Source organism: Mobula birostris, chromosome 23 (genome assembly GCF_030028105.1).
Source record: "Mobula birostris isolate sMobBir1 chromosome 23, sMobBir1.hap1, whole genome shotgun sequence".
Classification (NCBI taxonomy): Eukaryota; Metazoa; Chordata; class Chondrichthyes; order Myliobatiformes; family Myliobatidae; genus Mobula; species Mobula birostris.
This window is the reverse complement of record NC_092392.1, coordinates 37,844,064-37,857,790: the sequence shown is the minus strand read 5'-3', so window position 1 is coordinate 37,857,790 and position 13,727 is coordinate 37,844,064. Positions and strand designations below refer to the sequence as shown.

At 43.4% G+C, this 13,727-nt stretch overlaps 1 pseudogene; it reads right to left on the bottom strand.

The window, feature by feature from the left end:
• Nucleotides 1–670: 670 nt before the first annotated feature.
• On the bottom strand, nucleotides 671–1,550 carry LOC140186999 (Y-box-binding protein 1-like; annotated as a pseudogene).
• Nucleotides 1,551–13,727: the final 12,177 nt, after the last annotated feature.

Sequence of the window (13,727 nt, the reverse complement as noted above, 5' to 3'; positions counted from 1 at the left end):
TTCGGGTGGTTGTGGTTTGGGTTGAATTGTTTTCTGATCTTGGCAATTTACTTGCAAATGTTTCTGTTGTGTATGTGGCCATTTACACAACAATATCATTAATAAAAAAAATGCCAGAGACTGGAGCTAAGTTAACAGGGGCTTTTACTTACAGATCCCGAACTGAACACACATACAGATCAATACGCGCCTAATAGTGCATGCTCAATACGATGTATTAGTACAACATAAATTAGTCCTATATTATACGGTAGGTTATATGGTACACTCATCCCCTTTTATTTTAATAGTGTATCAACTGTTTTTTTTTACTGGGGGCACTATGCTGAACAACATGTGTGCCCTAAACATACAAACACTTACCAATTATTTACTTAGTAACTTAATAATATCAAATTATAATAAGGTAACATAATAATAATTACTATAATAATTATAACTCAGGTCTCTGGAGGGGCTCTTATCTGCCTCTCTGGGTAACGTCTGTCCATAAACTTGTTTGCTTTAATACAGATTTCCATATAAAAGTCATGAAAGTTGGCCTCTGAGCATAGGGAGTTTCCATGGTCAGCTTCAAAGGTGACTTGCCACCAACAAAAGAAGTGGTTGGTGATCTGCTGTCTCGGCTAGTTATTCAAAAGTCGGGGCAATCCAGTGACTCACAGAAAGATCAGTACAAGTGTGAAAATACAACAATAGAAACCTTACAGTTTGTTGCCAGAACGCGCTTCTGTTTTGATGCTGTTTCCCAACATCTTTGTGCAAAACAAGACACATTGGCTGAGGATTCAAAATACGTATGTGCAAAAGAAACTTTCCTGCAAAGGATTAAGTGTATGATTCTCAATGGAGGAAATGATTGGTTCAAGATTTACCTTGTGTGAAAGCTGTTCTATTTGAAAGGGATTGATTTTGTCCTCTGTTAGGTTTACCTTCTCCCCCAGCAACCTGGTTTTCATTTATTTCACCACCCTCAGCAGTTTCTCCCTGAGGCTGGTCGCTATATTGTGGGCGGCGACCATAGCAACGACGACAAAGTAAGGAGGGTAATGCCATCTTCTGTAAGGAGGGCGATGTTGCTGATTTTGATCATCTTGGTTTCCTCCATCTGTTGCTGTCTCTGCTCCATCTCCTTTCTCTCCACCTTCAATGTCCTGTTGGTAATTACATGGTGGACCTCGGCGGCCAGGGTTGTAGCGACGATAATGATTTCTGTCCGTGGCATATTGGCTTCCTTGGACTGGAACTCCTCCAGAACCAGTTACGTTTGCTGCTACTGCACCCTTTTCACCTTCCACTATGTTGAGCTCCACAGTTTCACCATATCCAGCACTGCGGAGGTATTTCCATGGGTTATTCTTTTTTATAGCAGCCTGATGTACAAACACATCTTCCTTTGTGTCGTTCTTGTTGATGAATCTGTATCCATTTTGTACATTGAACCACTTTACTGTCCCGAGAACCTTTGCTGTGATGACTTTCTTCTCCCTGGGGGATTTGGGTTTGTCTGGCTGTTGCTGCTGCTGCTGCTCCGTCTCGGCCTCACTCATAGTGTTGCCAGGCTGCGTGAGATGGTTGCAGCTCGAGCCGGTCTGAGGTGGGGCCTCCTGCACTCTCTCCACTTCTTTCTTCTCTCTAATATAATTCCTTTCCACTTTTTCTGTCCCCAGTTGCAGAAAAAGCTCTGCATTTCGTATTCCTTCCGTGTATTATTGATCTAGTTTCTTCATCCTTTTCTGATACTCCTGCAAAGTGCCTTCCTGTAACTGCTGTAGCTGTCTTTTGAGAGATGTCAATTCTCCCGGTACATCTGCTCTTTTACTTCCAGGTAGTCTTCATCATCCTGCTTATTGGTAATATCTGTCTCCCTTGCATCCTCTGTATCTTCATCTGAGTTGCGGCCATGGATACTGTATTTGTCCTCATCGTCAACGCTGTCTAGCTCCTCCTCGTTGTTGTAATAGTCGACAACGGGTGAGAGGAGAGCTACGGACATCTTCCCCGCCAAGCTGTCCTCCTTTGTTGACACATCTAGTGCCTTGATGGTGTGCCAACCCAACTGGATTTTCCTGAGCCAGTCACGTCCCAGCAACAGTGGTCCTCCATTTTTCAGTGCATAGAGGTTCAGTTGCTGTGTTTTACCTCCGTGGGTCACTTTCTGTCCTGTGTAAGACTTTAGCAGTAGTTTAATTCGTTTTAGAGGTATGTGCGAAAACAGTCATTTGTAGTCGTGTACAGAGATCACTGTTGAGGCTGAGCCTGTGTCCAACTCCATTTTCAGTCTCACGCCTGCCACTTGTGGAATGATCCATATTACTCTTCGATCATCTGTCTCTTCCATGCGGTGAAGTGGCGGACAAGACAATTCACTTTTGTCTGAGCCATTTTCATCAGAATTGCTTTCTTTCATTTTGTGCATATTGTTGTATTTTCCTTTCTGGGGTTTCTTGTTTCTCTGTATTTTGCCCTTTTTCTGCTGTTTACTAGCTTTGCATACTCTGCCAGTGTGGCCCTGTTTGCCACAGTTTCGGCATTCTTTATCTTTAAACCAACAAACATCAGGGTCATGTGACCTGTTCCCACAACGGTAACATTTCGTTCCTTCATTTCTGCGCAGTGACATTTTACTTGTAGCATATTCCAGAGATTTTTGTTGTATCTGTGAAGCACCTCGTGCACTATTTCTAATGATATTGAGATGTTTAGCGCTTTCTCGAATATAAGGTCTTTTTCACACAGGAGCTCCTTCTGTGCGGTTTCACAGTACATGCCACATACTAACCTATCCCTCAATGCGTCTGATAGACCAGCTCCAAATTGACAATGTTCTGATAAATTGCGCAATTCAGCACAATATTCAGAAATGCTTTCATCTTTGCTCTGATTCCGTTTATGGAATTTAAATCTTTCAGCAATGACCAGCAGTTTGGGGTTTAAATGCTGTTGGAGAGAGTCTACTATTTGCTTGAACGTTTTGAAAGCTGGCTTTTCAGGGGTTAACAAGCTCCGTAGCAGGCTTTATGTTTTCGCACCCGTTACATGTATTATAATACGATGTATTAGTACAACATAAAGTAGTCCTATATTATACAGTAGGTTATATGGTACAGTTTCATCACCATATGCGGAGACGTCTTCAGATCAGTTGTTATACGCTGAAGTGAGATGAGGTCGCCTCGTAGGGTGATGAAACATTTGCAAGTAAATTGCCAGGTTCGGAGAACAACTCAACCCAACCATCAACCTCCTGAACTACACATTTTCTGAATTATTTCCAACATATTCAGTTTAGTATGCAGGTGACTAAAATGGATAATAATTGATACACAAGGCAATAAATTCTGACTTCAATTGTCTCAGCTAAGCAGTTGAGGTACTATTAAATAATCTAAGAGTATTAAATTATTTAATAATGTTAACAAAGTTAATGAGGAAAGTCACTTACTATCACATTTTTTTGAAAAGTTTGATGATTCCATTTCAATAAGGAAGGCAGATGATTCCTAGGAAAGACCAGGAGGTCAGATGCAGTCTCAGCTATGGAATTGTCACCCTGATGGACCAACTTATTCAATGTAAGCGTTTCTACTTCACAAATTATAATCTGCACAGAAGTCAGATCCCAAACTTGGAAAATGAACCTTCACATTGCATGGAACATTGCATCATGCTTCAAAGTTATTCTAGAGGTTTCCTGCACTCAGTTTTAGTTGTTTTAAGTAAATAAATGTTTCTGCTATGATTTCAAATATTTAAAATCTGAAGAATGTTCTCCTGAACACAGATATTTGATTATTTGCTTGGAGCCAGATAATTAATAAACCTGACTAGTTTGATTCTGTTGCAGCCATTACTTGATTGGATGATTGTATATATAGCCAAACATCTCAGAGACTAAGATTTGGGGGTGGGGGGAGTTGACACTGTATAACATGCTCTCTACAAATAACAAAGTTCTAGGTAAAGAAAGTGCACTCAATCCCGTATTAAGAAACCAATATCAGCTTTATTTGCTCTGTGCAGTGAAGTGCGCCATTAGCATCAGTGAACAATGCAGTCTGAGGGTGTGCAGGGGCAGCCTGAAAGGGGTGCTATGTTTCTGGTGCCAATGTGCCATGTCCACAACTTAATAAACCTAACCCGTATATCTTTGGCATATGGGATGAAACTGGAGCACCTGGAGGAAACCCACGCGGTCACGGGGAGAACGTACAAACTCCTTATAGCGGTAGGAATGAGAGAGAGAGAGAGAGAGAGAGAGAGAGAGAGAGAGAGAGAGAGATTTCAGCCAATGACTTTAAATCAGAGCTGGAAAAAAAGAGAGAAATACATAAAAATGCAGTGAAAGAAGAATGAGAATAGAGCAAAAAGGGAGGCTTGTAATAAGGAGGAATGCAAGAGGCATTATCTGACCACTGGAGTGATGGCGGATGAAGGAAGCTAATGGAAAAAAGGTCATTTTCTCCAAGGAATCTCTATCATCTGCTCAGTAATCCCAGTTATTTCTACTGATGTTTATAGTTTTTAGTTTTATAACATATACAGGAAATATCCAAGGGTAGTCATCAAAAATCTCTTCCTTTACTTCTGTAGGCAAAGATGGAAAATGTTTCCATTCATCATGTTTAGAAAACTGCTCTCTAAATATTTCAGTGCATTTCCTGTGGGTTCCTTCTGTTTGCTTAGGAATCTTTTCTCTTTGTAATTATTCAGTTTGGCAAGTGCCATAAAGTGTACTATTTGAGCCTCTGGAGCCTGAAAGAGCCCAAATGCTCAACATATTTGTTATTATATCATTCACATCGAGGGAAATATTACTGGATGGAGTAATATTTAGTGCACATTTAAACTAGAGGGGAGAGTGCAGCTTGTCAGATTCAGCAAAGGAACAATCTTTGTTTGTACACCTGGGTATTTGCAGCCACTCTTTCTTTACACCTATCTAATTAGAGGCTGAAATAACTCTCTAGGCTGTTGTTACAGCTGTACTTGTTGCAATAAAATTTTATTTCTGTTTTATAAATCGATGCCTTCACGTATTCCCCAATCATTTTCCCGCTTGTCTGGTTTCCTCAGTCATTCTTTTAGGAAGCCTTAAGTGGTCCTGAAAGACACGGTGCAACTCTGAAATGTAATGTTCAGTTTATGTGGCTTGGTCTGATGTGCATTACTATGTCCCATAATGTGATCCACTGAAAACGTCTCAAGCAGTGAGCCTGGTTTCTGCTGGGATCATTTATCTTCGATTTGTGTGGTACTTTCACCACGTTTTGTGCTTATACCCAGTTTCACCTCCCTTCAATCTGTCTTACTGAAAACTTTCAAGTAAGAATGCTTAAAATGGTAGTGAAAGAAAATGTACTGTAGCCCTGAAACTCCAGGAGAATCAGTTTGCCCTTTTATACCAAAGGGCATTTTAACCCAGAGAACTAATATTCACTACATCCAAAGTTCAAAGTTCAAAGTAATTTTTATTATTAGAGTACATACATGTCATCACATACAGCCCTGAGATTAATCTTTCTGTGGGCAATCGCAGCAAATTTATAGAGTAGCAACTATAATGTAATAAATGTAAAACCAATCAGAAGACAACAAACTGTGAAAATGCAAATATAAATATATAGCAATAAATAATGAGAACATGAAATAACAAGTTAAAGAGTCCTCAAAGTGTATTCATTGCTTGTGGGACGAATGAGTGTAGTTATCCCCTTTTGTTCAAGTGGCTGATGGCTGAGGGATAGCAACTGTTCCTGAATGTGGTGGTGAAGCCAGAGAGGGGAGATTGCCTTTTGATAGCTGGTGGGATCGCTCACTGCCGGGGAGGAGAGACTGCCTTTTGATCGTTGGTTGGATCACTCTGGAGAGGGGGGACAGTCTCCTGAGCGCTGGTGGGATCAATCTGCTGCTAGAAAGGAAAGCCTGAAAGGCTTGTCGCTGTACCCAGATGTTCAACATTTCTGGATATGGGCTTGGACTATGGGACTTTCTTCATTCTTATAGCTTTTTTATATTCTGTGTTTTTTTGCCTGATCTTTATTGTCTGTGCGTGTGTGTGTGTGTGTGTGTGTGTGTGTGTGTGTGTGCAGGGGAGGGGGATTTGTTGATCAAAGTGCTTGTTCTGGTTTTGTTCATTTTTTTGTGTAGTCTAGAGAAGAATTATTTATTTTGTGTGGTCTGGATAATAAGAATTTCAGAGTTGTATACTTTGATAATAAATGAACCTTTGAACCTTTTGAATCTTTTGAGATCTGAGGCTCCTGCACCTTCTTTCTACCTGATAGCAGCGGCGAGAGAAGAGCATGGCCTGGGGGTGAGGATCTCTGATGACGGTTGGTGCTTTGCTATGGCAACGTTTTATATAGATAGGCCTATTGAAATCCATGAATGAACCTCTTCTCTGTACTATATATGGAAAATCCCTACTTCCTTAAACTTGCATGTGGCAGAAAGAAGACACTGATTCACGGTATGGTTATGATACAGCAATAGTCGTAGTAATAATGCTGAGGTACAACCTAGGATGCACTGGGACAAATCATCGGTGATGGAACGTGGGGTCATTGGGTGTTTTGAGTCTTTCAATATCAAGACACTCTCACCAAGGTGACCGAGCCAGGGTTGACTGGGCCTTGGGTCACACCATAGCCATCCGGAGGCTTGCTTGGCAGTTCCTGTGATGGTCCTGAGGGCTCTTTTCATTGCTGCCCCCATAATACCAAGGAAAGAGTAGGTTCTACACAGCAAGCAGTCAACAAAACCTCTACACCTCACCTCTATAGGCTTACATCTTGCCCTTCACCCCTGCTCTAGCAACTACTGCTATTTGGTTTTCTTACATTCAAACACCACCTCAATCCAGTCTTCCCAAGGCACTGTCAGTTCTACCATGACCACCTGCTTCAAGGTTTTCGACAGAATGACCATGTCAGGCCTAAGGGATGATGATGCAATCACTTGAGTTGAGTATGATGTTCTCTAAGGGGTTGTTTATACAGGTAGCTGGAGAGGCTGAACCACGATTCATACTATGCAGGGTGTTATGGTGGATTCCCGTAATGGAGAGTGCCTGTGTGTGAATTTATTTAACATGGTGAGGCTGATGCACCGGCAGCCACCACACGGTCCATGACAGATCAGGGTCAAGGTTTAATGGCATGGAATCCAAGATGACTGGATATCCTTCACAGCTGCTGCCACCTTCTGCCTTCATTGTCATTGTAATATATTGTCATCTTCTGCCAGCTCCACTGCTGAGGTCTTGGTGGGAACACTCTTTGTCTGGAACCTCCCTTTGACCTGAATGACCTGACCAGGAGCTAAGTACCAGATGGCTATATTCCAGGTGCCATTGCTGTCAGTATCTCAGGAACTCACAGGCCTCTCCACTACGACAAGGAGATGATCCTCAGAGAGGACAATACAGAAGAAATTCACTGCAAGCATTGGTCAGCACCAGTGCCAAACCAGAGCAACTCAACCACCAACAAGCCCTTTCTCTGAATCCCTGCAAATATTTCCTTAAAGTTCAAAGCAACTTATTATCAAAGTACATATACGTCACCATACACAACCCTGAGATTCATTTTCTTGGAGACATTCTTATTAAATCCAAGGAATAATAATGATAACAGAATCAATGAAAGACCACAACAACTTGGGTGTTCAACCAGTGCAAAAATGAAAATAAGGTATGCCAATACAAAAAGAAAGAAATAATACAATAAATAAATAAACAATAAATCATGAGAACATGAGATGAAGAGTCCTTGAAAGTGAGTTCATAAGTTGTGGGAACATTTCATTGATGGGGCAAGTGAGGTTGAGTGAAGCTATCCCCTTTGGTTCAAGAGCCTGATGGTTGAGGGGTAGTAACCGTTCCTGAACCTAGTGGAATGTGCCCTGAGTCTCATGTACTTTCTTCCTGATGGCAGCAGTGAGAAGAGAGCATTGCTGGGTGGTGGGGGACCCTGATGATAGATGCTGCCTTTTTTCAACAGTGTTTCATGTTGTTGTGGTCAGTGGTGGGGAGGGCTTGACCTGTGGTGCACTGGGCCATATCCACTCCTTTCTGGAGGATTTTTCATTCAAGGGCATTGGTGTTTCCAAACCAGGCTGCGATACAGCCAGGTAGTATATGCTCCGCAACACATTTACGAAAGATTGTGGAAATGTTAGCTGTTACGCCGAATATTCACAAACTCCAAAGGAAGTGGAGGCGCTGCCATGTTTTCTTTGTGATTGCACTTATGTGCTGGGCCCAGGCCAGGCCAGGCCCACCGAAATAGTAGCACCTCTCCATCTCTGATCCTCTGATGAGGACTGGCTCATTGATCTCTGGTTTCCTTCTCCTTGCCTTTGCTGACATTGAGTAAGAGGTATTTTGTTGTGGGACCACTCAGCCAAATTTTCAACCTCCGTCCTATATGCAGATTCATCACCAGCTTTGATTTCACCCACAATGAAGTGACATCAGCAGACTTGAATATGGCATTGGACCTGTGCTTAGCCACACAGTCATAAGCGAGTGGAGCAGGGAGTTACGCACACAGCCTTGCAGTGCATTGGTGCTGATGGAGATCATGGAGGAGATGTTGTTGCTAATCCAAAATAATTCTTGGCGATTTATCCATTCAGTTCAATTGAAGGCCCCAATGGAAACCACCTCCATCACATCTGCAGCCTCCTGCTGTACTTCTATTAAATCTTTCCTCATTTTCCTCAAGGAATACAGTCCCAGCCTGTCCGGCCTTGTAACAGTATTCCCTCATTCCAGGAACTGTCATAAGGGGGTGGCTGGGAACAGACCCAACTGCAAGACACAGACACTGAAGTACTAGGGACAGGACTAGGATACAGGACGATGGCAAGGACATGGACAGGAAAACCAGGAACCTGGAACAGGACTGGACAAGGGAGCTAGGAGTCTGGGCTTGGACTCTGAGCCAGAGACTGGACAAGGACCCAGTATCTGGGTCTTGCCTCTGGCTCGGACCCCAGAACTAGGCAAGGACGCGGCTTGACAGGCAGGCAGGATGAGGCTGGAGTCTTCAGGCTTGGGGCTAGAAGAAAAGCTTGGCAGGAGGCAGGAGGCTGGAGTCTTCAGGCTTGAAGCTAGAGGCAAGGCTTGGCAGGAGGCAGGAGGCTGGAGTCTTCAGCCTTGAGGCTAGAGGCTAGAGACGAGGCTTGACAGGAGGCAGGAGGCTGGGGTCTTCAGACTTGAGGCTAGGCAGGCTCCTCCTGGGCAGGGTGTGGTTCAGCTGGGCAGGGCGCAGTTCACCACCCGACAGAGGCATGGGACAGGAAGGGACAGAACCAATCACAGGTAATGGCAAGACAGCCTGGCTTACCCGATGGAGGCAAGGGACAGGAAGGGACAGGGCCAATCGCAGGTAATGGCAAGACGGCCTGGCTTACCCAACAGAGGGAAGGGACAGGAAGGGACAGAACCAACTGCAGGTAATGGCAAGACGGCCTGGCTTACCCGACAGAGGCAAGGGACAGGAAGGGAGCTAGGTACGGGGGCTCCAGGACAAGACAGCAAGACAAGGCAAGGCTTCAGGCAATGCAAGGCAAGACAGAACTTCAGGCGAGGTGAGAGTTACCGGCAAGACAAGACAAGGCTTCTGGCAAAGCAAGGCGAGACAAGAACTTCAGGCGAGGCGAGAGTTACCAGCAAGACAAGGCAGGGCTGCAGGTGAGGAAGCAGAAAGCAGAGGAAGGGATACAAGGACTAAGGACAAGAACAATCCAGCAGCCACACCCTGGTCTCTGAAGGTATTTATGCAGCCAGCCCAAACAAGCATCAGCTGGCTCATTTAGAGCTCAACAAGAACAGAAACAGGGTAGACAGGAAAACCTGGAGCAAGGATCGATGGACCGGACCGTGAACTGGAATATGGACTTCATGGACCGGACCATGACAAGAACCATTCTTACAAATCTGCTCTGGACCATATCTAGTCCTGCTTTCCTTCTTTCCTGCAATCAGGAGATTGGAATTGAGCACAACATTCCAGATAAGATCAGATCTATCTTTTCTTGAGTCTTAGTACTATTTATTTATTTATTTATTTTACTCTACACGTCCACTGATAATACCCAGAATTGTGCTTTTTCGCCACTTTCTCAATCTGCCATTTTCTGCCATTTTCAATGACTTGTGCAAACACAGTCCCTTGGTGCCAAAACTCCGGTACCCCTTAGAAAAGAGTATTCTCAACTCTGTATCGGTGTCATGGGGTCATACACCACAGAAAAGGGAAATCAAACATTACGAGAAGAAGGCAGGAGGATGGGATTGAGACGGAAAATAAATCAGTCATAATGGAATAGTAGAGCAGATTTGATGGTCCCATGGTCTTATTGAAAGTCCCTTCAGCCCTACTGGTTCATGTTAACCCAGATTCCCAACTAAAATAGTCTAATTTGCCTGCATTTGGCCCATATCACTCTAAACCAGGGGATCCCAACCTCTTTTATGTCATGGACCAATACCATTAAACAAGAGGCCTGTGAACACCAGATTGGAAAACCCTGCTCTAAACTTTTCTTGCCTGTGTAGCTGCCAAGTATGTAGATGTTGTTAATGTACCTGCCTCAACCAGCTCCTATGGCGTATTGCCCCTCTTAACGCTTCCTAACAGGGGCCGGCACTGTAGCATAGTGGCTAGCAGAGCACCTTACAGGGTTCAATTCCCGCAGCCATCCTTAAGGAGCTTGTATGCTCTCCCCATGACCATGTGGGTTTCCTCCAGGTGCTCTGGTTTCCTCCCATGGTCCAAATACATACCAGTTGGTAGGTTAATTGGTCATTGTAAATTGTCCTGTGATTAGGCTCAGAGTAAATTGGGGGTTGCTGTGTGGCATTATATCTTAATAAATGTGTAATGCTCTGGTTAAGATTTCTACTGCTATGCTGATTGTATTTCATGTCAGCAGTTTTCTGCAAAAGCAGTGTGTCCTGCCGGTAGGATGTTTTGGTTTCAGCTAGAGATAAGTTTTTGCTTCATTTGGCACGCTGATGTTGGTTCTTCTGTCTTCCCAGCTGATATTTAAGATGTTTCGAAGACAGCGTTGATGGAACTTTTCAAGTGCCTTCAGATGTTGTCGGTATGTTGTCCAGGTTTCTGATGCATACAGGAGCGTTGGGATCACCACTGCTTTGTACACTAACATTTTGGTGTCTGTTCAGATGTCACGATCATGAAAGACTCTTGTTCGGAGACGTCCAAAAGCTGTTCCAGCGCATTTAAGACGATGTTGGATCTCGTTATTAAGGTCGACATTGGAGGAGATATGACTTCAAAGATACAGAAAGTGGTCCATGATTTCCAGGGTTGTTTCGCCAAGTTGAATTGATGGTTCTATCCGATTCGTCTCAATTGATGATGGTTGATAGATGATCTGAGTCTTCTTGGAATTGATGGTAAGTCCAAGTTTCGTGTATGCACGGTGAAGGCAGTCAGAATCTGTTGTAGGTGGTTTTCTGAGAGAGCTACAACACTGCTGTCATCTGCTTATTGGAACTCAATGAGGGAACTCGTGGATGTCTTGTTTTTGGACTTGAGATGGGCAAGATTGAAAAGTCTGCCATCTGTTCTGTAGACAATTTCGATTCCTGGGGGTAGGTCGTTCTTGATGATGTGGGTGATTGTCACAATGAAGATGGTGAACAAAGCAAAAACACCAGGCATTGAAGCCTACGTCATCAAGAACCAACTAAGATGGAGCGGTCATGTTGTTCAGATGAAAGAAAAACGTCTGCCAAATCAAATCTTCTATTCCCAGCTTAAAGAAGACAAATGTAAAAGAGACGGAAAACAGAAGAGATTCAAGGATGTCTTAAAAGCCAACATGAAGAAATATAACGTCGACACCAACAATTGGGAAACCAATGCTAAGGACAGGAAACTCTGGCAAGCCAGCATCCAAGAATGAACAGCAACTTTCGAAGCCAACAGATGTGCAGAATTAGAAGAAAAGAGAAGAAAATGGAAAGAGAGGCAGCAACAACCAAAGCCTGAACTGCCATCTGGAACTACCTGTCCTGAATGCGGAAGAACTTTCAAAGCCAAGATTGGACATAAGCCACTTGAGAGCTCGTAGATCAACAGAATGAAGACCATTACCCTTGACCTCGAGGGATAACCACGACCACGAGAGATAAATGACCTGCTGTTCTGCTGTGTCAGCCATTCAGGATGGTGGAATTGGGAGAATATTCTATGGAGTATCGGTGAGGAGCAGTGGGTATTTTTGATGGGAGCTGTGGAGAGGTCAGGAGGGAAGATGGCCGGGAATGCCATGGGAAGGAGCATCGGTGTTGCATGAAATGTTTTGTGCTGATGAATGGCTCCAAAGAAGACGGCCAGTACTCCCAAAAGAGACCCTGAGATGGATTTCAGGCAAAGTTTGGAATGCGGTGTATGCTTTCACACAAACCATGAGTCCAGCACATGAGTAAGAAGACAACTCCAGGATGAGCTTCAACTTTATGTGCACATTTGGACTGGATTAACTGTAATGGGTCCTTTTATTTATTTTTCCTATTCTCTTTCCTACGATCTGTTTGATAAAGCTGAAATTTGTAAATATACTTTCTTTATAATTTTATGCGGTATATGATCTGTTGTTTCTTGCCAACCAACAATTGAGTATGGGCAGTATTTACACAGCATTCACTCAAATCGAGGTTTCTTTAATCGGAACATCAGGATGTTCCTGTCTGGTCGAACCCCAAATCATACCGACCCGAGACGTATATTGTTTATGAAAGGTGGCTTCTCACCACTGAGACCCATAGCAGAGACGGCTAACAAGCCAAGTTTGCATGCGAGCCTGGTGAGGGAGTTACAAATGAATGAATGAATAAATAAACAATCGAGTAAATAAATGCATCACGTCAAATTTCTCTGTATTAAACCTCAATTTCTGTGCTTCTTCCCATTGTCTGTTTATATCCCTCTGCAGTCTTCACTATCCTTTTCCCAGTTCATGCTACTTTCATGTTTTGAGCATCTGCGAATGTTGGCTTGCTACTCCAGTTCCAGGCCATTAGCAGAGATAAAAATAAAACTCTGGTCCAAACAGAAAGTCCATGATTTTCATTTTGGGATTTTATGTGTCTAATGTACGGAAAACAAAGATGTCCCGATTACATACAGAGGTCTCTAGAAATCTAAAATGCATGTCTGGACACTTCTGTACTGTTCAATCATACCGGCATGGTACCAGCTGTCCATCGGTCACCAATTCAGAAGCTGGCTCTCACAGAAACTGTAACAGCTGCCTCTGCATAGCGCAAACGCTGGAGTGTGTTTCAGCCTGACTAATGTACTTCTCCATTACGGTGAGGATTCGTCCAAATTTCCTTCAGGTTTTCCTGCTGACAATTGACTCATTCCTTCAACTACAAATCTCTTATTAATTGTGCCCCGTGACTACCCATCACATCCTTTGACAATTGATCCCACCCCACAACTGTTGAGTCTATCCCCCAATCCTCAATCCCATTCCCTGATTAGCAATCCCTCTCTTCATGTTCCACAGCAGCTGACCGTACTTACACCTTGTCTGACTTCTAACACCCCTTCCCTCTACCTGTCATACCGTGACTCCCAGTTAACATTGGAATCAATATTTCTTTGGGCTGTGGACATAATACAGTCTGGACAAAATCTGGTCTCATTGTTGCAGAACTGATATCTCTCTTTCCCTGGCTA